We start from the raw sequence: 23487 nt of genomic DNA on the forward strand, positions 1-23487 counted from the left end.
TAGTTTTCTCTGGACCCCTGCCAAACCTGACCAATGATGAAATGTACAGCCGTACTTCATCCTTCCACCGCTGGTTGTCGGGGTGGTGCCCAGCTAATGATGTGGGCTATGTGAATAACTGGGCGGCGTTCTGGGGAAAGCCTGGTCTGATGGAGAGAGACGGCATTCATCCCACCTGGGACGGTGCCGCTCTCATAACAAAAAATCTGACCGAGTTTATCGGACATAAACCATGACAACCCAAGTTTGATATTAGTAATCAGGGGTGCAGTACTACGCGCCCCTCTGTGCTTCCGTTGGAGCAGTCGCCCACTCATAGTCTAATAAGCACAATAAGTGTCTGTCCCCCGACTCAGATCGGTTAAATCAAAGGTAAACAAAAGATGCGCTATACTTAACAACCTAATTGGAATTAAAACGACTGCAACGATAGAACAAAATAGGAAAATTAGATGTGGACTATTAAATATTAGATCTCTGTCTTCTAAAGCATTATTGGTAAATGAGTTGATATCAGATAATAACATTGATTTATTTTGTCTTACTGAAACCTGGCTGGGCCATGAAGACTATGTTAGCCACTCCTCCCAGTCATATTAATACTCAAATTCCTAGAGGCTCAGGCCGAGGAGGGGGAGTTGCAGCCATCTTTGATGCAAGCCTGTTAATTACTCCTAAACCTAAATTAAATTATAACTCCTTTGAAAGTCTTGTTCTTAATCTTCAACATCCAAAATGGAAAACATTACAGCCAATTATATTCGTTGTTATTTACAGGGCTCCAGGTCCGTATTCTGAATTTTTATCTGAATTCTCAGAGTTTTTATCATGTTTAGTCCTTAAATCAGACAAAGTACTTATTGTAAGTGATTTTAATACCCATGGGGACGTTGACAATGATAGCCTTAGTACTGCTTTCAACTCATTACTGGATTCAATTAGTTTCAGTCAAATGGTGCACAAGGCGACGCACTGTTTTAACCACACCCTCGACCTTGTGCTGGCATATGGTATTGAAATTGAGGATTTAATAATATTTCCGCAGAATTCGGTATTATCAGATCATTCTTTAATCACTTTCGAATTCTTACTACCTGACTATATTAAATTAGATAAAAGCTTCTACACCAGATGCCTATCTGAAAGTGCTATAGCTAAATTTAAAGAAGATATTCCAACAGCATTCGACTCTATGTCATGCCTTAACATAACAGAGGACCTCTGCGTTAACCTCAGTCCCTCTCAAATTGATACATTTGTAGACGGTGCTACGACTTGCCTACAGACGACCTTAGACTCCGTTGCTCCCCTCAAAAAGAAGATGATGAAGCAAAGGAAATTAGCACCTTGGTATAACTCCCAAATTAAAACAAATCTCGCAAAACCTCGAATGTAAGTGGCGTTCCACAAAAGTGGAAGAATCTCGTTTGGATTGGAAAGAAAGTCTCAAAACCTATAGGAAGGCCCTAAGAAAGGCCAGATCAGACTATTACTCATCACTAATAGAAGACAATAAGAACAACCCAAGGTTTCTTTTCAGCACTGTAGCCAGGCTGACAGATAGCCACAGCTCTACTGAGCCATCTATTCCTCTAGCTCTGACTAGTGATGACTTCATGAGCTTCTTTAATGATAAAATTACAACAATTAGAGATAAAATCCGTCACCTTTTGCCGTCAACTTCTAACGGTTCATCTTTAAACGCAGAGTCGCTAGAAATAACGACTAGTCTCGACATATACTTAGACTGCTTTTATCCTATAGACCTTCAACAATTAATGTTGAAGATATCCTCAGCTAAGCCATCTACCTGTCTCTTAGACCCCATCCCAATGAGATTACTCAAAGAAGCGTTACCCGTGGTAAACACTTCATTACTAGATATGATCAATATGTCCTTATTAACAGGTTATGTACTGCAGTCATTTAAAACAGCTGTGATAAAACCTCTTCTGAAAAAACCCACCCTCGATCCTGAGGTCTTAGCAAACTATAGACCTATATCTAACCTTCCCTTTCTCTCCAAGATCCTTGAGAAGGTGGTTGCTAATCAGTTATGTGATTTTCTACATAGCAATAGTTTTTTTGAGGACTTTCAATCAGGATTTAGAAAGCATCATAGCACAGAGACGGCACTGGTGAAAATTACTAACGACCTTTTAACTTCTGCAGACAAAGGACTTGTTTTACTAGATCTTAGTGCTGCATTTGACACTATTGACCATTCAATCCTGTTACAGAGATTGGAACACTTAGTTGGCATTAAAGGAGTTGCTCTAAGCTGGTTTAAGTCCTATTTTATCTATCTCAATTTGTTCATGTCAATGATAAATCCTCCAAGTACGCTAAAGTTAGCCATGGCGTTCCTGAAGGCTCAGTGCTTGGACCAATTCTATTCTCCTTATATATGCTTCCTCTAGGCAATATTATTAGGAAACACTCAATTAACTTTCACTGTTATGTGCGGACACGCCAATTATACTTGTCAATCAAACCAGACGAAACTAGTCAGCTAGCTAAATTCAAGCGTGCATTAAAGATATAAAATCCTGGATGACCTATAATTTTCTGATGTTAAACCCTAACAAAACTGAGGTTATTGTACTGGGACCTAAACACCTCAGAACCTCATTATCTAAAGACATAGCTACTCTGGATGGTATTGCCCTGGCCTCCAGCACTACTGTCAGAAATTTAGAGTTATTTTTGATCAGGATATATCCTTTAATGCCAATCTAAAACAAACCTCAAGAACAGCCTTTTTTCATCTTTGTAACATTGCCAAAATTAGGAATATCCTGTCTCAAAACGACACTGAAAAACTAGTCCATGCGTTTGTTACGTCCAGGCTGGACTATTGTAATTCCCTACTGTCAGGTTGCTCAAATAAGTCCCTTAAGACTCTCCAGCTGATCCAGAATGCTGCAGCGCGTGTTCTCACAAGAACTAAGAGAAGAGATCATATTTCACCTGTATTAGCTTCTCTGCACTGGCTTCCGGTTGAATCCAGGATTGAGTTTAAAATCCTTCTCTTGACCTACAAAGCTCTAAATGGTCTAGCACCATCATATCTAGAAGAGCTCCTAATACCTTATTGTCCCACTAGAGCACTGCGCTCCCAGAATGCAGAGTTACTGGTGGTACCTAGAGTCTCTAAAAGTAGAATGGGAGCCAGAGCCTTCAGTTATCAGGTTCCGCTCCTATGGAACCAGCTCCCGATCTGGGTTCGGGGGGCAGAAACTGTAATCGCTTTCAAGAATGAACTTAAAACTCTTCTATTTGATAAAGCTTATAGTTAGGGAGTGAGGAGTTGCAGTGCTCACCTAACTGGCCCACCTGCTTCTCTTCAATATTGTTAGATTAATAATACATAAAGTAGTGGGAGGCAGGCCAGTCAAGCCTGATCCGGCAGGGGGAGAGTTCTAAGCCCGAAAAAGCTACCTCTCCTTATGACCTGTCTCTCTTAGTTACGCTGCTATAGTTACGCTGTTATAGTTTTAGACTGCCGGGGGACTTCCTTCCTTTGACACACTGAGCTGCTCTCTCCTCTCCCTTTCTATTACTATTTATGTTTATCCCGTCCCAGAAATGCTTGTTACTAATCCTAGCTTATGGGGAGTTTACTCCCGGAGTCCTTATGTTTTTTCCCCCAGCATATTTCCTTGGAGAACGTTGGCACCAAGATCCTGGTTCCAGCTGTCGCCGTGGTCCTGCAGCACGCCCTGCTGAGCTCAGCGGTGCCCTGCAATGTCATGCTGCGTCCTGCTGAACCCTGCAGCTTCCCGCTACGTCCATCCATGCTCTGCTGGGCCACGCTACATCCTGTAACGCCCTGCAGCGCCCTGATATGACATGAACTACTACGACTACCATTTGTAGTCACTGTTCCATTATTAATGTGACTATTATCGCCACTGTTCATCACACCCCCAACCGGCTCGTCAGACACCTCCTACCAAGAGCCTGGGTCTGTCCGAGGTTTCTTCCCAAGAGGGAGTTTTTCCTCACCACCGTCGCACTGCTTGCTCTTGAGGGACTTATTGTAATTGTTGGGGCTTTGTAAATTATAGAGTGTGGTCTAGACCTACTCTATCTGTAAAGTGTCTCGAGATAACCTATGTTATGATTTGATACTATAAATAAAATTGAATTGAATATATACACCCACACACACACACACAGACACACACACACACACACACACAGACACACACACCACCTCTGGCTCTACATGCCACTGTATTTACTCTGCTGTACTGCTCTGTGTGTATATATATGCTATACTTATATTGTTTATATTGCAATACTTGATTTTCTTAACCTCCTTACATTTAGAGAATGTGTGACATGTAGCCACAACACCAAAACAAGTTCCTCATGTAAAAAACGTACTTGGCAATGAAGCTTTTTCTGATTATGATACCACGACGTAACCATGAATGTTGAATTGTAAATACACAAACTTATTTCAAAACAAACTTGGATTTATTAATGTAAAAATAAGTAAAGTGCCAAAAACAAAGGGCAATGGTTTAAGTACAAGAAATATAAAAAACAACAAACAACTTTAATGTAATATACAACATAGGAAAGTTGTAACTATTTACAAAAGTGCACTGAATCAGTAGAAGGGTGCAAATGTTCAGTCATGCTGCTGTCTGCTGTCATACAGCATCTTGTGCACATTGAACATGACATCAGACCTCAGCCCCTCTGGCACCCTCCGTAGCAGATCAGTAACTGTCCGGCCAAATCTGCCGCACTCATCGCCGGTGTCCTGCACCAGCTTCTCTTGGAGGTCCATCCGGCGTTCATCTAGCTGCACCATCTGCTTTACCAGCCAGTCATCCAGGTTCCTCTTCCGTTTCTCCACTCGGGACACAGGTGACTCTGGCAGCATTGAAAGTGGGGACCCACACACAGCAGGCAAAGGTGGTGGTTGGGTAGGCAATGGCTGTGCAGGTGAGGCTGGTGGCTGGGGGGGGCCCCCCCCCCCCGAGTATGACTCAGTAGGTGAAGTGGATGGCACAGAGTCGGAATCTGAGGATCTTGTTGAGGTCTGTTCTTGTGAAAGACAAAGAGAGAGTTGGTTGGTCTTTGTCTGTGCAGGTAATTACATTTGTGGTCTATGCAGTGTGATTTGCGACCAGAAGTTTGTTATAAGATATGGAATTAGAAGCACTATGAAAACAGCATATCACAACAACATTTACAGACTATGTGTACTATGTACCATGGCAACACGTATATGGACAACCTGATAGCATTGTTAGCCAGCTTAGTAGCCCACATAAATAGAGGTAAACAATGAACTTAGCGCTATAAAAACAGCACATCAAACCAACATTTTCAGCATGCTGTTATGTTACATTTTGTTTGCACAGACGTTACAGACTATGTACCATGGTGACATGTATTTGGACAACCTGATAGCATTGTTAGCTAGCTAGCTTAGTACCCCACACAAAACAGAGGTAAACAATGAACTTACATTTACCTTAGATTCGAAATTCGACTTCGTATCCTGGTGCTTGACATGGGGTGCCAGCCAGGACAGAAAATGGTATAAAGCAGGCACCTTTTTGCCACTTGGATCACCGCTTCTTGCCACCAGCTTTTTGCGGAGACGAACAAATTTGTCCCGCAGGCTTTTTCACTGCTTCGTGCACTCCGTGATGTCCATTCCAACATTTTGGGAAATTCCCCTTCATGAATTTTTTACCATCTGGCAATCTTTGTAGTGCGCCAAAGACGAGTTATAAAGATGGTCGTACTTTCTTACTTCTTCTATAAAACACTCCTCAACTTGATCCATGGTTGTTTTTATGAAACAAACAACTCCGGGCAAAACAATGGCGTTATAGAGGGACGGGAAAACCGGAAAAGCTACTCGCCGGAAATTATGTATTAACTGACCAATCACAGTCCTTGCGGTCTGCGTCCCTTGACGCGAGACGTGCGCGTCAGGCTACGGCGTAGGGTCCGGCGTAGACGCAGAGGGGTCTGCGGGGGTATGCGGGGCTACGAGAGAGAGAGAGAGAGAGAGAGAGAGAGAGAGAGAGAGAGAGAGAGAGAGAGAGATTTGTTTAGGTATTAATGTAGGAGAGGAGGACAGCATCTAACAGCGTCTCTTTCCCCCCCTCCGCCACAAATTGCTTTCTAATCTGTGGGAAACACAGAGTATAAGTAGCATCAGTCAAAAAATGCGTCATGAAGAGGAAAAAAACATAAGTTGCACTGGACTATAAGTCGCATTTATTTAGAAATTTATTTCACAAAATCCAAGACCAAGAACAGACATTTAACCTGGAAAGGCAAGTTATTCAACTACACAATAGCACATAAAATAACATGCTTAATAGGTGTCCGGTATGTAAACGTAACACATTAACAGTTAATCAACTATACAATAGCACACAGAACAACTACCAGGGCATGGAGACGTAACTGCACCGTTGACAAGCCTCTCCCGGCAGCACGGTGTTCAAGCACCCATCTGAGGACTAGTTCCTCCAGCTCTGGCCATCTTGCTTTCAGGCCGTGATTAGCAGATTAGCTTTCTTTGTTTTCTTCAGTTAGAGTCACCTTTTTGCCAGTCCCTCTGGGGGACTGGCAAAAAGTTTCTCTCTCACTCCAAACTTTCTTTCTGCTGCTCGATTACCATTTTCAGCTGCATATTTTACTACCTGCAGTTTGTAATCTGCAGAATAGGTTTTTCTTTCTCAGTTGTCTTTAGGAGCAGCATATAGTTGCCACAAGCCTAGAGCACCCTCTTGCGGCTTTAGACGGTAATGTTTTCAGTATGAATTAACATTTAAAAACATGTTAAATTATATATATTTTGATATATAAGTCGCACCTGACTATAAGTCGCAGTACCAGCCAAATTATGAAAAAAAGTGCAACTTATAGTCCGGAAAATACGGTACATGTGTAGCAAATGTAAAGCATATGTTTAGATAGGATTTGATATAAATATGAAGCCATTCTGATGATCATTAATGAATAATGGAGAAGGGCTAGGATTAAATAGAGTTATCCTTCTTTCTATTCCTTTTCGGATATGTTTAGTTAATATTGTTTTTGCACTCTCAGCTTTAATTGTGTTATTTTTTACATGTTCCAGTTAAAGCCTTCATACATTCAGAGAACTAAAACCGAAAAAGTCGGATTGACGTGATTATATAAACAAATCAAGGCAATCAGGGGCAATCCTAGGATCAGAGCTTTAGGAGTGCCTGGCACCCTTTTAACATAGTTTTTTAACGGTCTACTCTGCTATTTTTGCATTTTCACATCATTTTGGACCATCCTGATAGAGAAAACATTGAATTCTTTACCAGAAAGGCACCAACAATTCTGAAAAAAATTACTTTAAAGCTGAGCCACAGGGCCGTTACTACAAAAGGTGAGGTGGTATTACAAATTAAATCAGATATTTATCTATGGAAAAGCAGACATTTCCAAAATGCAGTATCAATAACTTTTGAAAATTAAGAGATTTATGTGATTTTGACTAAGGGCTGACAGGCATTTTTTCTGAAAATGGCTCAGAATTATTTCTGATTGAGCTAGGAGTCTAGATTCGGCGCTGGAAAACCATCACTCACCCCGACATGGAAGCGTTCATGGCCAGAGCGGCCAGTGAGAAGCCTCCTGCGAGGGGATACATCGCCTGTCCCTGCCTGCAAACACAGACACAGACACACAAACAGTCAAAACGTTGGGCCTACCTCTCCAACGGTCACATCTGTTTCCATTTGCAGGGTTTGCCTATGGAGATTCATTTATGCATCCAGGTAATTGTAGTTTCAACAAAGCTTTAATTTAAAAACACTGGATTAAAAATATAAAATACAAGACATTTCAGTGTTCATCCAAACACCTTCATCAGTTGTTTAGTGTGCACAGGAAGTAACTCTGGCCTTAATACACAAGGCAGTCACATGATCTAATGGCATGAAGTCACATGACTGCTAAGATGTAGTCCATTTGTTTGCCAGAGAAGATGGTATCCCAGCAGCTTCAGATGATGCCCCTCCCCCTGCTCAAGAAGTGGAGCAGGATGGTGTGTCTGTAAAGCACCTGGGAATGGTTTTCAGAACCATGTTGTAGGCTGAAGACAAATGATGTCTCAGCCCACCTCCCCTAAAGAGGGTCGCTCCACTTTTAACACTTCATGCCATTAGATCATGTGACTGCCTTGTGTATTAAGGCCAGAGTTACTTCCTGTGCACACTAAACTACAGGCTGTACTGCGAGCTGTATGAGCTTACAAACATTTAGAATTTTAGCTTAAAGTTTTTACTCTTTAGCAAAATGCTTTGATGTGTGGTAAGCGTGAAGCTGCGCTGCCTTTCTGTGACGTTCGCCAGCTGGGTTTTTATTGTGGATTTGATCTGTAAATAATGTGGAAGAAAATTTTTCAATACTACATTAGCTAAGCAGAGCTAAACATTGCTAAGCTAGTGCTATAGCCATGGCTACATCCACAACTCCTGATGATTCCCCACTGCCCCGCAAAGTAACATCGCTGTTCAGGAATACCAATAAGGAAATAGCTGACCTTAAGGAAGATGTCCGTCGGACGTTCGAGGAGTTAAAGACTAAAGACGCCCTGCTGACCGCCTGTTTTAATGTGGCCCATGATCAGTCAATGCGGATTGCAACGCTATCTGCCGCCTCCAGGATACAGTGCCCTGGGATCGGTCCACCTGCCCACGTCCGTCCTCCTGCTCAACGCCGACCGTCAGGCCGTCCTGGACTAACGTGGTCAACGGCCGGAGGAGAGCCGAGGATGGGGCTGCTTCGCCTCCTGCCCTCAGCCTTTCCAACCGCTTTGTCGGAGCTGGATGCCGACCTGGCTGGCTGCCCCGACTCATGCTCGGTGACCGCGGTTGGTGAAGTGCCTGACCCTCCCGGTAGCAATTGCCTTGGTTCCCCATGGCTCCGATGGTCCCAGAGCTCGCCCCGGTGCGCAGCCGGCTCTCCAGCAATCATCACGGGGGAGGACTGCTGCACAACCGGATCACCGGCTATCGTCGCGGGGAAGGGGCTGCTGCCACACGTCAGGATCTTCTACGGGATGCGGGTGAGGTACTTCCTGACACTGCCCATCCACAATCCCCCACTCCTCGTCCGCTCTTCCTCCCAACCACATTAATTATTGGCGACTCCATCACCCGACGGATACGTTTTTTTAATGCTGTCACACACTGCTTTCCAGGAGCCCAGGTTGCAGACATCTTGGTTAAAACTGTGGACCTGATACCCTCACTCCCAACGTCCATCAAACGTATCGTGGTCCACTGTGGACACAATGACATGTCCTACCGTGAAAGTGAGCACACAAGGAAAGATTTTAACACTCTTATAGATACTTTAAAGAGCACTGAGATGCCGTTTTTTATTTCGGGCCCACTTCCCTCTCTAGGCTGCGGAATAGAACTTTTCAGCAGACTTCTAGACCTTAACACCTGGCTTCAGAGTACCTGCAACCATCACAACATAGGTTTCATCGACAATTTTAATCTGTTTTGGGAACCTGGCTCCCTGTTTAGCAGGGATGGGATTCATCCCAATGCACGCGGCAGCCAGATGCTATGTGACAATACACGGCATGCCCTGCAGACACAGAGTTATGATTGATGGTTTGCATCTCGAATGCGCATGCCCAAATACACTTCCCAGACGCACTCTCTAATAACCTCCTTCTCCTCTACAAATAACTCTGCACAGACCAACCATATCATTTCAGTCATTACCAATAATAGACCACATATACTGGTGAGTCGGCAAAGTGTTAAAGTGCCCATATTATGAAAAAACACTTTTTCTGGGATTTGGGGTGTTCTTTTGTGTCTCTGGTGCTTCCACACACATACAAACTTTAAAAAAAATCCATCCATGCTGTTTTGAGTGAGATACGGTTTCTGAATGTGTCCTGCTTTCAGTCTCCTAGTGAGCTGTTCAAAATTGGCTCGGACTGTGACATCACAGTCCGAAATGAGCTGGCTAACCACAACCGTTAGCTCGTAGCGTTAGCATGCTAACGCTAATGCTAACGCTAGCATGCTACTTCGTTCTCAATAGCAAAGCACTGCTACAACACACACAAGTTCACCATAATCTACAAAAGAACTACTTACATGTGAAGTCTCCCAGCTAATCCTGCCTTGTAACTGACCAAAGTTGGTGAAACAGGCTTTCTTTTACTGTCTCTAGAGTTAGCTAGCTGACATGATCTACATCTGAGCTACTGTGCATGTGCGAGTGCAATCAAAGATAGTACAGAAGAAGAAGATGAAAAGAGGTCTCACTCTGTAGCTAAAACAGAAACCAGGTGAAAAGAGGATCTGCAGCAGTGAGAGAGAGCTGTGCAGTACAACAAAAATATGGTGTTTTTTGAAATTTAAACCATGTAAACCTATTCTGGTACAACCTTAAAATACAGTTATGAACCTGAAAATGAGCATAATATGGGCGCTTTAAAAATCACTCAACTGCAAACATAGCCAACTTGGTATCCATTCCCCATTTGCTGCAGCCTGCCCCCCAAAAATGACGCACTAACAATAGCTCTATTAAATGTCAGATCTTTAGCAGGAAAATTATTTCTAATCAATGATTTTATTATTAAACACAATCTGGATTTTATGTTTTTAACTGAAGCCTGGCTGGAGCAGAGTAGCGTGTGGGGGTGCTCTATCGACGCGTCAGCTCCCCTGGTTTTTTTTTGGTTTAGTGAGAATAGAGTTGGCAAAAGAGGAGGTGGAGTTGCTATTTTGTTCAAAGACCTATTCCTATGTACACAAATATCTGTTGGAAATTTTGCTTCCTTTGAATATGTGGCTCTTAAGCTAAGCTCCGCAGCAAGAGCTATATTTATAATTATTTACAGGCCACCTAAGTATTGTGCTGCCTTTTTTGATGACTTTCCTGAACTACTGTCAATAATCTGTGTTGACTTTGATTGTGTAATTATTGCTGGTGATTTCAACATCCATGTTGACAACCCTCAGGATAAAGGAACAAAAGAGCTGTGCTGTATCTTTGACAATTATGGGCTGACTCAACATGCAACAGAGCCTACGCACAATAAGGGTCACATCCTGGACTTAATTATCTCGAAAGGTCTGAACATTTCCAAGGTTATTCTGAATGATGTTGCTCTTTCTGACCATTCATGTATATTTTTTAACAGTTCTATCTCGGTGCAAAAAAGTGTTGAAACTATGGCAATTGGAAAACGATACATCACTGAAAGCACCAGTGAAAAATTCATTCTACTTTTTTCTTCCATATCTGTCCCTTCTGGAGCCACAGTAACTGAGCTTGTGGATAACTTCAACTGTAGAATTACTAATGTTATTAACGCCATTGCTCCTACTAAGGTCAAGGTTCTCCTGAGCAAAAAAAAAAATCTCCATGGAGAAATGTTACACATGTGAGATCTAAAAAAAAGAGAGTGTCAACAGGTCCACTATGACACTTATAAAGAGATACTACGCACATATAATATGGAATTGAGGAATGCAAGGCGGTCCTACTTCTCTGATATCATTGCTAAAAACAATAATAATTCACGTGCCTTGTTTGCTATTGTTGATAGGTTAACAAACATGGCAGTGCCAGTAGCATCTGAACTCTCATCCACCAAGGGTTGCAATGATTTTGCCATCTTCATCAAAGAAAAAATTAAAAAAATTAAAGCTGCGAGCAGCGATGGACGGGCCCTCGCACCTCTGCGCGCGTCGGGGTTACCGGCGGACGCCGCTCCTTGCGACCGTGCATTCGCGCGGCACTCAGACGCCGCAAACCGTCACCAATGAAAAGGGAACTCCCCGCCGAGTTCGACGATAGCTCACACAAGACTCTACGTCATACGGTTCATTAGCTGTGAAAGGGGCGTGGCCAAAGCATAGGGGGCGGGTCCAACCATCACCAATTAAAAATGAAGCCTCTGCTGAGATGAATGATACCTCACACAAGACTCTACCTTAAATGGGTCAGCATGTATGAAAGGGGGCGTGGCTTAAACATAGGGGGCGGGCCAAACCATCACCAATGAAGAAGGAAGTCTCTGCTGAGTTCAATGATACCTCACACAAGGGTATACCTTAAACGGTTCAAATGTTATGAAAGGGGGCGTGGCTTATGCATAGGGGGCGGGCCAAACCATCACCAATAAAGAAGGAACTCTCTGCTGAGTTCAATGACACCTCACACAAGACTCTACCTTAAATGGTTCAAATGTTATCAAAGGGGGCGTGGCCTGAGTAAGTGGGCGTGGCCATATTATAGGGGGCGGCTCAGTATCACACGTAGACCACACATTCTGAGTTTCATGCAAATCGGATGATGTTTGTCACATAAGGCAGATTTCCTGTTGCCAGCGGGGGGCGCTATGACCAAAAGTCAATTTTGGCCTGTAGGTGTCCTCAGGCCTGGACCCTTGTCAATCGTGAGAAATTTCGGGCAGATACGCAACGTACACTCAAGTTACAACAACTTCTTTGTTCATCGCTAAACACTCAAAATGTCCGCCACGCCCACACCATCTGACGAAAAGTTTTTCTTTTAATAACTTTTCATCGTTAAGGTGTTGGGATGGTACCGACCAAGTTTGAAGTCCATCGGATGAAATCTCTAGGAGGAGTTCGTTAAAGTACGATGTGGAAATGGCCAAAATCGCACTAATTTCGAACATTTAATTCAAAATGGCGGACTTCCTGTTGGGTTAAGGGTATGGCTCTAATGACGTTTTTTGTACATCTTGACATGTTACATATGTATGGTGCTAAAACAGTATCATAAGTATTTGTAACTTGTGAAACCTAATGCACAAATAAATGCAGAGGGATCCGTATCTGTAAGAGCAATGCACAAATAAATGCAGAGCTATTCGTATCTATAAAGGTGTATCTGTGTCTGTGACTCTTATTTGTAACTCGTATTTCATCATTTGTAAAAGAACTTCGTATTTTTCAATGTAAATATACGTGTAAATCTCCTTCTATGTGTGTGGGTACTTTTGAGACTGTTTTTCCGCGTGGTTTGTGGCCAGAAGATATTCGTAACTCAGGTGACAATCCCAGCACTCTCCACTAGATGGCAGTAATGCAACTCTTATGGATTCCAACCGCTGTTAAAATAAATGAAAGCTGTGAAGAAGCCTAGCTACACTGTTCGCAAAATCTACTTGATGTTGTTTATATATGTCAATGGATGTTCCTCCAGGTAAGTTGACATTATTAGGACTTTGTCGTCAGATAAATTACATTCATGTTTTCAGCATCATTGTTGCAGTGCATTTACAATTCGCTTTGTGTTGTTATGGCGGCAGTGACAGTTCGATACTTTTTAGAGTGTGCTAACATTCACGTTCTTGTACAGCTTAATCAACGATGTTAACTTAGCTAGCTAGCTTGCTCGTTAAAGTCAGGCTTGTAACATGGGCTTGCTTGGTCTTTGTATGGCAGTCTGAAATATTATTAAGCGCTAAGTTATGTTAATGTTGCTATTATTTAGTACAGTTGGTCATATTGTGTTTTATGTTTCACGTTTACTCCCGTTTTTTCATTGCCGTTAACAGGGTGGCCAAGTGTGTGCTGGTAGCTATATTATAGCTAACATGACAGTTAATAAGTATGATACAGTTAGTTGGTCAGTTGGATTGTAGTTGTGAGCGGTACCTTTTCTTCAGAGTGTGCGTAAATGAGAATAGTAAGTATATCTGCTGCATCGTGATATTGTATTTCTTCGTTAAACCAGCTGTTATTTCTGCTATTTGATGTGGATGAGAGTTAGCTAGGAGTTTAAGGGATTGCTACGCTACGCAACCATTGTGCTAATTATATCCACGTTCGCCTTTGGCTCAATTCGACTGCACGCGTCGGTCTAAACATGTAGCATCGTGTTTATGTTTATACTTTTACTACTTGTTAGGATTGTTCAATACTTTTGTGGTTGAGTACAATAAGAAGTAAGTGGTGTTACATATTGTTTCCTGTACCGCTATCAAGGTGTATCTAGCGAGGCTTTGCTAGGTTTTCAAAATAAAAGCATCCAGCCGTTTTGTTGTTGGAGGATTTAAAGCGTATCATTCATAACATGAAGTGTTGTCTATGTTAGCAGTAACTTAACAGATGGGCGAAAATATCTGAGAATCCCATATAATAATGGGTTGAATTGGAGTTTGAGATATATAGCCATATTCCAGCTATTGTTTATATTATGTTTGGTAATGTTATTACTGCTTAAGGTGGAATGAGTGTATACAAACAGTATGTTTCCTTTATTCATTTGTATTATGTTTCTCTCTTTATAGGAACCACACACACTCAAACTCAAACAAGAAAAAGGAAGAAATAAACAGAATAAGAACCATCTCTCAGCTCTTCATTTCATACTCTGGAATATTTGCCTTAAGTGGTGTTCTGGCCGACATACCTGAGTGAACCTGGTGATAAACCCAGAACTAGCACCTTCACTACACTGCTCCTTTATTCAAGACCAAATGTATGTGCAGTTGTACATCGTGATAAAAAAATGATAGCCTAGTTAGTTCAATCTAACACTGAATCTGCTGTGTTTTACTGATCTGACTGACCACTGATGAGGCGTACTTGGACCCACCAGACTCTCCTCAAAGTATGAGAAACCATCAGGATGAAGATATTGCTCCACAGGTGTCATACTTCTCAACTGCTCAGTAACTAAAGTATTAACTGCTACTGTAAGGACTGTATTGTAAGTAAGTAAGTAAAATGTATTTGTATAGCACATTTCACAGATAAAAATCACAAAGTGCTTCACAACAAATGGGTGGATACACAACATTTATACATTGCAGTACATAATCAGAAAAGACACTTAGGACACAATAAAACCGGCCTAATCACCCTATGGTCTATTGAAACGCCTCTTTAAAAAGAAGAGTTTTCAACTGAGTTTTAAAATTTGTCACTGAATCCAAGCAGCGGCACGGAAGGAGGCAGTGAGTTCCACAGCCTAGGTGCCACAGCTTGAAACGAACGTCCCCTCTAGTTTTAAAATGTGTACGGGGGCAACTAAAAATCTCTGACCTGTTGATCTCAGACTACGGAGGTCGTGACGCAGCTGTATCAGGTCAGAGATATATGGGGGCGCTCTAAAAGTTAGAACCAAAATCTTGAAGTGTATTCTAAATTTCACTGGTAACCAATGAAGTGAAGCTAAAACCGGAGTGATGTGTGCCCGCTTACTAGTGTGGGTTAAAAGCCTAGCAGCAGAATTCTGACAGTCTGGAGGCGACAAAGATCTTTCTTATCAAGACAAATAAAAAGACTATTACAATAATCTAAACGGGACGAAATAAATGCATGAATAATCATCTCCAATTCGGCCTTTGACACCAAAGCTCTTATCTTTGAAATGTTCCTTAATTGAAAGAAACAGTTTTTAATAAGTTGCTTCGGAAGTGTTTCTCTAGAGACATGGAAACATCAAAAACAAAACCTAAGCTCCTGAGACCTCGGCTACACAGGACGGCCTAAGGCACCGATATGCTGTTTTATCTGAGCGATGCTCTGCTCTGGGGCAATGATTAGTGTTTCAGTCTTAGCTGAGTTCAACAGTAAAAGTTATCATTTAGCCACTGCTTAATCCCACTCAGACAGTTGAGTAGGGATGACAGTTTATATAACTCAGTAGGCTTAAAAGAGCAGTATAGCTGAATGTCATCTGCATACAAGTGATAACATCCTTGTACTGGCCGATTATATGTCCTAAAGGAAGTATATATAAAAGGAAGAGAATCGGTCCCAGGATAGAACCCTGAGGAACACCACTCGATAGACCTGCAGTATCTGACATGATCTGATTGATAAAGACACCAAAACTTCTACCGGTAAGGTAAGATGAAAACCATTTTAAAGCTGATCCCGATATCCCTAATAGATCCTGAAGTTTATTAATCAAAATATTGTGATCAATAGTGTCAAAGGCAGATGTAAGGTCCAATAAAACTAACACTGTATGCTTTCCACAATCTGCTGACATCAAAATATCACTCGAAACTTTAACTAGTGCAGTTTCCGTAGAATGTTTTTTCCGGAAACCTGACTGATATTTGTCAAAAATATTATTTATCTCTAAGAAAGTAGTAAGCTGCTCTGCTACCACTTTCTCTAGAATCTTAGCCATAAAAGGGAGTTTAGATATAGGCCTATAATTCATTGGTTGCAATGGATCTAAACTGGGTTTTTTAAGAACAGGTTCAACAATAGCATGTTTAAAAATGTCAGGAACCACACCAGTTAAAAGAGAGGTATTGATCATTTCTACAACACAGGGGCCAATACTATGAAAAACCTGCTTAAACAGCATAGTTGGAAGAACATCACTGTGACAACAAGAAGGTTTCAACTTATCTAGCAAAGTGGTAACCTCATGTAATGTCACTAGTTCAAAGGAGAAACATGGATGAGAAAGCGCCAAAGTACAAGCTTTGGAACAGCAGGGAGGAGGTAAAATACTAGATCTGATATCTTTAATCTTCTCAACAAAGAAGTCAAGGAATACATTACTGTTTGACAAAGAGAACACCGCAATTGGAGGGACAGATGGTGAAACAATTGAATTAATGGTGTCAAACAAGAATTTGGGGTTTTTCTTATTAGAGGATATTAGCTGAGAGAAGTATTTAGTTCTAGCACTTTTCAGAAGTTCATTTAGGGAGGTAGTTAATTCCCTAAGATAAAGCCTGTGAACTTCGAGTTTAGTTGTTTTCCATAAGCTCTATCTTCCAACGTTTACTTCTACAGCTCTGAATGGATGTATTTATCCAGGGGCAGGGCTTTTAAGAGAGACCATGTTTGATTTCATAGGAGCCACTTCATCCAAAATTGCTAAACATTGGCTGTTAAAAGACTCAACATACACATTTGCATCACTGCAACCCCTTAGCCTGCATCGCTCAAACAACATAGAAAACTTCCCAGCAACATCCTGGTTAATAACTCTCCTTTGAGCCTTCATTCTCAGAGGCGAGGGTCCCGAGGTAAGTCCAGGTTAAAGAAAACACAACTATGATCACTCCACACATGTACATCCTCCACACACACATTTACTATCTCTAGACCTAGTGAGAAAACAAGGTCCAGGGTATACCCCTTTAAGTGTGTAGGTCCTGAGACATGTTCGTAAAATTAAAAGAGTCAGTAATGGATAGGAGATCTGTAGCTGCAATACATGACATATCATCAATATGAAGATTAAAGTCTCCAATAATTAAGACTTTCTCCAGCTTAATTATAGAGGTTAAAAAATCAGTAAAATCAGTAAGAAAGATGCCTGCAGGACCAGGAGGGTGGTAAATTAGCACACAATAAAATATGTTATCAGAACCGACCTTAATCATCTGTGATTCAAAAGAGGTAAAGGATTCAGAGTGGATTACTCTGCATAAGAATCTGTCAAGATACACAACAGCAAGGCACGCCGGGCGCGTCGCCTCGAGGTGTCCCAATCACAGAGCAGCCTGTAGGACAGAGCTCATTTAAATGTACAGCTTCCTTATCCTTTTGCCACGTTTCTGTAAGAAACATAAAATCCATCTTTTCCTTGGTGCAAAGATCGTTGATGGCATGCGCCTTATTAGTGATGGAACGAGCATTTAGCACTCAGCTTTCAAACGGTGCGGATGATGGCAGGCCGGTCTCCTTAATGGCAAGTTGTAGTGGCGGTCAAACAACATCTGGTACACGCACCGTGGTTTCCAGCGGGGGGCGTCGCGGGAGACGGGCGCGAGGGCGGGCACACAACCTCCGTTTTCCCACACCGCGCTCCACCACCCCGTTGTCGGGGCTGTCAGCAGACCGTTCATCGCTGAATGAAATCTCTTGTTTTCTCAACACCGTAACTAATATTTCGACAATCAGGTTTAAATTTGTTTTTATCGGTCCGTTATATTTATGCTGTGAGATGTTTTTCAAGCTGCAGATTAGATTTAATACCCTTTCCAAAATACTTTAGTTTCATTAATATTGTCATCTGTCAAAGTATATAACTGTTAAATGTTTTGTGTTGCTTACTGTCACTATTACCTGCCTTAAAGGATTATATTTTTATAGTCAGGATGTTAAAAGGACTTAGTGTTTGACCCTTCTACATGTATTAAATCAGACATATCACCTGTTTAAACGTCTTTGTGAAAAAAACATGTTATATAACGCTTAAGGAGCCTTACTACTGAATTTAAAAATGACCAAATCCTGCATAGAAATAAAGCATTTTATTCATGGTCAATGAAATGGAAATATAAAGTGTGTATACATAATGCACAGAGTAGCAGATAACTGTCCACATCATGTCCTCACCCAGACTAAAGGGTTTATTTTCTACTGAGGATGTGTCAGCTGGTAATGTAGGTTGTCAGGTCACAGAAGTCATCCTGTGGATACTGAATCTTTCCTGATGCTGCTGTGTTGTCTTCAGACCATCATCACTTGGCAGAAGTCTGGCACCTGTCCCACAATACCTTCATACTGTGAGGAGAGTCTTGTGGGTCCAGGTAAACCTCGTCAAACAGGTGTCCAGGACAGCATCTGATCTGTAAAACATGGCAGATTCAGTGATTAAACTATCATTTTTTGTCAGAGTGTACAACTGCACATAATTTTGTTTTTACAGGAGAAGCATGTATTTAACCCAGTGTGTTGCAATTACTGTACTAATAACATGGTTACAATATGTCGAGCAAATGTTAAATTTAAATTCTTTATAGGTTTATATATATATATATATATATATATATTATTATTATTATATATAGCTTAACTTAGATCATCTAGTTTCATATGATAGGCCTACCAAATATATTCACTAGCTTTACAACTGGACCCACTAACAATTTAAGCAGCGCTTAATATTTCATACTGCAAATTCCTGACTTTAACGAGCTAGCTAAGTTAGCATCGCTATTTGCTGTTAGCACACTCTAAAAAGTTGCAAACTTCCACCATAACAACACAAAGGAAATTGCAAATGCACTGCAACAATGATGCTGAAAACATAAATGTAATTTATCTGACGACAAAGTCCTAATAATATCAACTTACCTGGAGGAACACGAGGTAGATTCTATTATGTCTATGGTGCCAACCGTCTCTCTGAAACATTTAACAAGGCTTCTTCATGTGGTTTAACAGCAGTTGGCATCCATAAGTGTTGCATTACTGCCATCTATGGAGAGTGCTGGGATCGTCACTTAACACCGCCATCTAGTGGAGAGTGCTGGGATTGTCACCTGAGTTACGAATATCTTCTGGCCACAAACCGCGCGGAAAAACAGTCTCAAAAGTACCCACACACATAGAAGGAGATTTACACGTATATTTACATTGAAAAATGCTAAGTTCATTTACAAATGATGAAATACGAGTTACAAATAAGAGTCACGGACACAGATACACCTTTATAGATACAAATAGCTCTGCATTTATTTGTGCATTGGCCTTACAGATACGGATCCCTCTGCATTTATTTGTGCATTGCTCTTACAGATACGGATCCCTCTGCATTTATTTGTGCATTGGCCTTACAGATACGGATCCCTCTGCATTTATTTGTGCATTGGCCTTACAGATACGGATCCCTCTGCATTTATTTGTGCATTGGCCTTACAGATACGGATCCCTCTGCATTTATTTGTGCATTGTCCTTACAGATACGGATCCCTCTGCATTTATTTGTGCATTAGGTTTCACAAGTTACAAATACTTATGATACTGTTTTAGCACCATACATATGTGTCCCAAGTTTCGTGAGTCTACATTAAACGCACTGCAGGGGCTCAATTTTCTTAACTTTCTAGGGGGCGCTAGCGAGCCATTTTTGTGCGCCTATTCCCGAAACCCTTAAAATACATAAATTTTCACCAGACTTGATGCGACCGCCAAATTTGGTGAGTTTTTGAATATGTTAAGCCCCTCAAAAAGCCAATTCATTTGACGGGAAAAAGAATAGAAAGAAAGAAACAAACAAACAATAATAATTCCTTCAGTTTCAATAGGGCCTTCGCCGCTGTCGGCGCTCGGGCCCTAATTAGGCAAACAGTCAGTGCATCCAAATCAAATACAGGGTATATTTTGTCACAATGTCCAGACAAAACAAATCCCAATATGACACAATTTCTAGTGATTACCTGTAAAAACCTAGAGGACATTATACAACATCTAAAAACCTCCTCCTGTTGTCTGGATATACTACCGGCGGACTTCTTCAAAACTGTTTCTAATTGTCTGGCTTTTGATCTCCTGCAAATTGTAAACACATCTCTTTTCTCAGGTATCTTCCCACAGGCCCTGAAAACTGCAGTCATCAAGCCAATCTTAAAAAAGAACAACTTAGACACATCACTAATGGACAATTACAGGCCAATTTCGAACCTTCCATTTTTAAGCAAAATTATTGAGAAAGCCGTTTTCCAACAACTAAACCGTTTTCTATCTCTAAACAATATTTTGGATGCCTTCCAATCAGGATTTCGACCTCACCACAGCACTGAGACGGCTCTTGTAAAAGTCTTTAATGACATCCACTTGAACTCGGATGGTGGTAAAACAACAGTCCTAGTATTACTTTATCTTAATGCTGCATTCGATACGGTTGACCACAATATACTTTTGGATCGATTAGAAAACTGGGTTGGCCTCTCCGGCTTGGTATTAAAGTGGTTCCAATCCTATTTAAAGAATAGAAAATACTTTGTATCCATAGGGAACTATGTTTCTGAGCACAAAGACATGACATGTGGAGTTCCACAGGGCTCTGTCCTGGGGCCTCTTCTGTTTAATATCTATATGCTCCCACTGGCCCAGATAATGAAAAACAATAGCATAAGTTACCATAGTTATGCTGATGACACACAAATTTATATAACGCTGTCGCCTGGAGACTATAGTCCAATACAAAAACGGGCTAGGTGCATTGAACAAATTAATGATTGGATGTGCCACAACTTTCTAAAAGTTAAATGAAGGAAAAACTGAGGTGATCATTTTTGGAGCCAAAGAGGAACGACTAAGAACCAGCGCCCAGCTTCAAACTATGTTAAAAACAACAGACAAAGCCAGAAATCTCAGTGTAAGGAAGGTATGGACTCTGATCTGAATTTTAACAGTCACGTTAAGACGATAACAAAGTCAGCCTTTTACCACCTTAAAAATCTATCAAGGGTAAAAGGACTTATGTGTCAACAAAACTTAGAAAAGCTTGTCCATGCTTTTATTTTCAGTAGACTAGACTACTGTAACGGTGTTCTTACTGTAATGTGGGAGCAGGGAATGTGGACCCAAACGCAGAGAGAGGGAGGCAGGCAGGCAGGAGATGGTCGAACTCAGGGATTTATTAACAAAAAGCGGCAGTACAAAGACTAGGAAAACACTCAGAGTCACGCAGGGAAAAAAACAAAAGCAACAGACAAATAGCCACAACAGGCTGACGGCAACACATAGGCAGGAACGAACAGGACCAAACGCAGACGATCTGACAAGAGACAAAGGGCACACGGAGGCTAAATACATGAGGTGATGGGTAAATCAGAAACAGGTGAGACAACAGGTGAAGCACATCAGGGCGGGGCAGGACAATCACAAAGGAGGGAAAACACAGGAAGTAAACTGGACAAGACAAGACAGAAAACCAGACTACCAAAATAAAAACGGAAACAGAAAAGACAGAAAACATGAATTCCACTAAATACAGAAACTTGACACAACACTAGACCACACAAGGGACAACAGGGAACACAGGAATTAACCGAAACACACAAAACACAGAATGGAATACATAAACACAATAGGGAACAGGAATATACAGAATATACAAACACAGGAAACATACAGAAATCAATAAGGCCACAGAAGTGAACAAACAGGCAACAGAAAAGGGGCAAAATGCAAAGCAAAACACAGAAACCATAACACTTACAGGTCTTTCTAAAGAAATCAGTCAGACAGCTACAGCTGATTCAAAATGCAGCTGCTCGAGTCCTCACTAACACAAGGAAAGTGGATCATATCACTCCAATTTTAAAGTCTCTACATTGGCTTCCTATAAACCAAAGAATAGACTTCAAAATTCTTCTTATAAGTCGCTAAATGGTTTAGGGCCAAATTACCTATTGGATCTACTTGTGAACTATGAACCGCAGAGGCCTCTAAGATCATCAGGGACAGGTTTGCTTGCTATCCCCAGAATCAGAAGAAAAAAGGGGGAAGCAGCATTTAGTTTCTATGCACCACGCATCTGGAATGAACTTCCGGTGAACTGTAGATCGGCACCCACGCTCAGCTCTTTTAAAACAAGCCTGAAGACGTTTCTTTTTGATACTGCTTATGTTTAATTCTTTGTACTGCACTGTATTGGGAATTTTATTCTTTTATTTTTGTATTTAATCTATTTTTAATTGGGGTTTTTTGTATGAATAGTTTTAATTCTTGTTAACTATTTTTAATTTTGTATTGAACTTCTAACTATGTTTTAATGTTTAATGTAAAGCACATTGAGTTGCAGCCCTGCTGAAATGTGCTATACAAATAAAATTGCCTTGCCTTGCCTAAACAACTGATGAAGGTGTTTGGATGAACACTGAAACGTCTTTTATATTTTTAATCCAGTGTTTTCTAATTAAAGCTTTGTTGAAAATGTGCAGGCTTTCTAACTTACAGCCATCCGAGGGGTCGATCCCTTTCCACTGCATCCAGCCTTCCTCTCCTTCCTCCATCCATTTCCATTCCTTTCCATCCTCCTTCCTCTATATTACATCTCCCTTCTCTCTTTTTCATCCATATTTCCTTTTCTTTTTTTTTTTTTTCCTTTTCTCCTTTCCTTTTTATTTCTTATTTCCTTTTTCTTTTTTACTTTTTGTCTACACTTTATTGTTTTTTCCTCTTCCTCCTTTTTATTTTTTCCTTCTTTTTTTCTTCTTTTCACTCCATTTCTTTTCCTTTTCTTATCTTCTACCTACTATACATATATATATATATACTCTCTCTCCTCTCTCTTTTCATATATATAATCTCCTCTATTCCTCTATATTCTATATCTATCTCACTACATATATACATACTCTCTATATATATATATACTATTATATATACATATATATACTGCTACTCATTTCACTACATCATACATACATACATACATACATACTACATACCTACTCTCTCCTACTACTACTACTCACATATATATATATATATATATATATATATGTATATATATATATATATATGTATATATATAAAGATTTGTATGACTCTTCATTGCATGAAAAAACTGTGAGGGGAAGGGATGCTTTACAATAAAATAAATGCAGACTGGTGGTGTTTTCAAGTGGGGCATGCGTGTGTTTGTTTTTCAGACAACTGACTACAGACTGTGGAGTGCGATCTGGGTGTTGGAATGGGACAAACCTTTACCCGTTTAGCTGTCAGCATT

General features: G+C 40.9%; 1 protein-coding gene across 3 annotated transcripts in view; it reads right to left on the minus strand.

Annotated features, from left to right (window-relative positions):
- LOC120545725 (RNA-binding protein 33-like) overlaps window positions 1–23487 on the minus strand; it is a 61231-nt gene that overhangs the window by 28926 nt on the left and 8818 nt on the right. For 2 of the 3 annotated variants that reach the window (XM_039780285.1, XM_039780284.1), the window contains exons 1-2: window positions 7611–7673; window positions 5917–6021 (exon numbers count right to left, since the gene is read on the minus strand). The exons of the other annotated variant lie outside the window; for it this stretch is intronic. The gene's annotated coding sequence lies outside the window, so the exon portion shown is untranslated. Of the gene's footprint in view, window positions 1–5916; window positions 6022–7610; window positions 7674–23487 lie in introns of those variants that run through there. 3 annotated transcript variants of the gene reach the window in all.

Source organism: Perca fluviatilis, chromosome 17, assembly GCF_010015445.1.
Source record: "Perca fluviatilis chromosome 17, GENO_Pfluv_1.0, whole genome shotgun sequence".
Taxonomy (NCBI): Eukaryota; Metazoa; Chordata; class Actinopteri; order Perciformes; family Percidae; genus Perca; species Perca fluviatilis.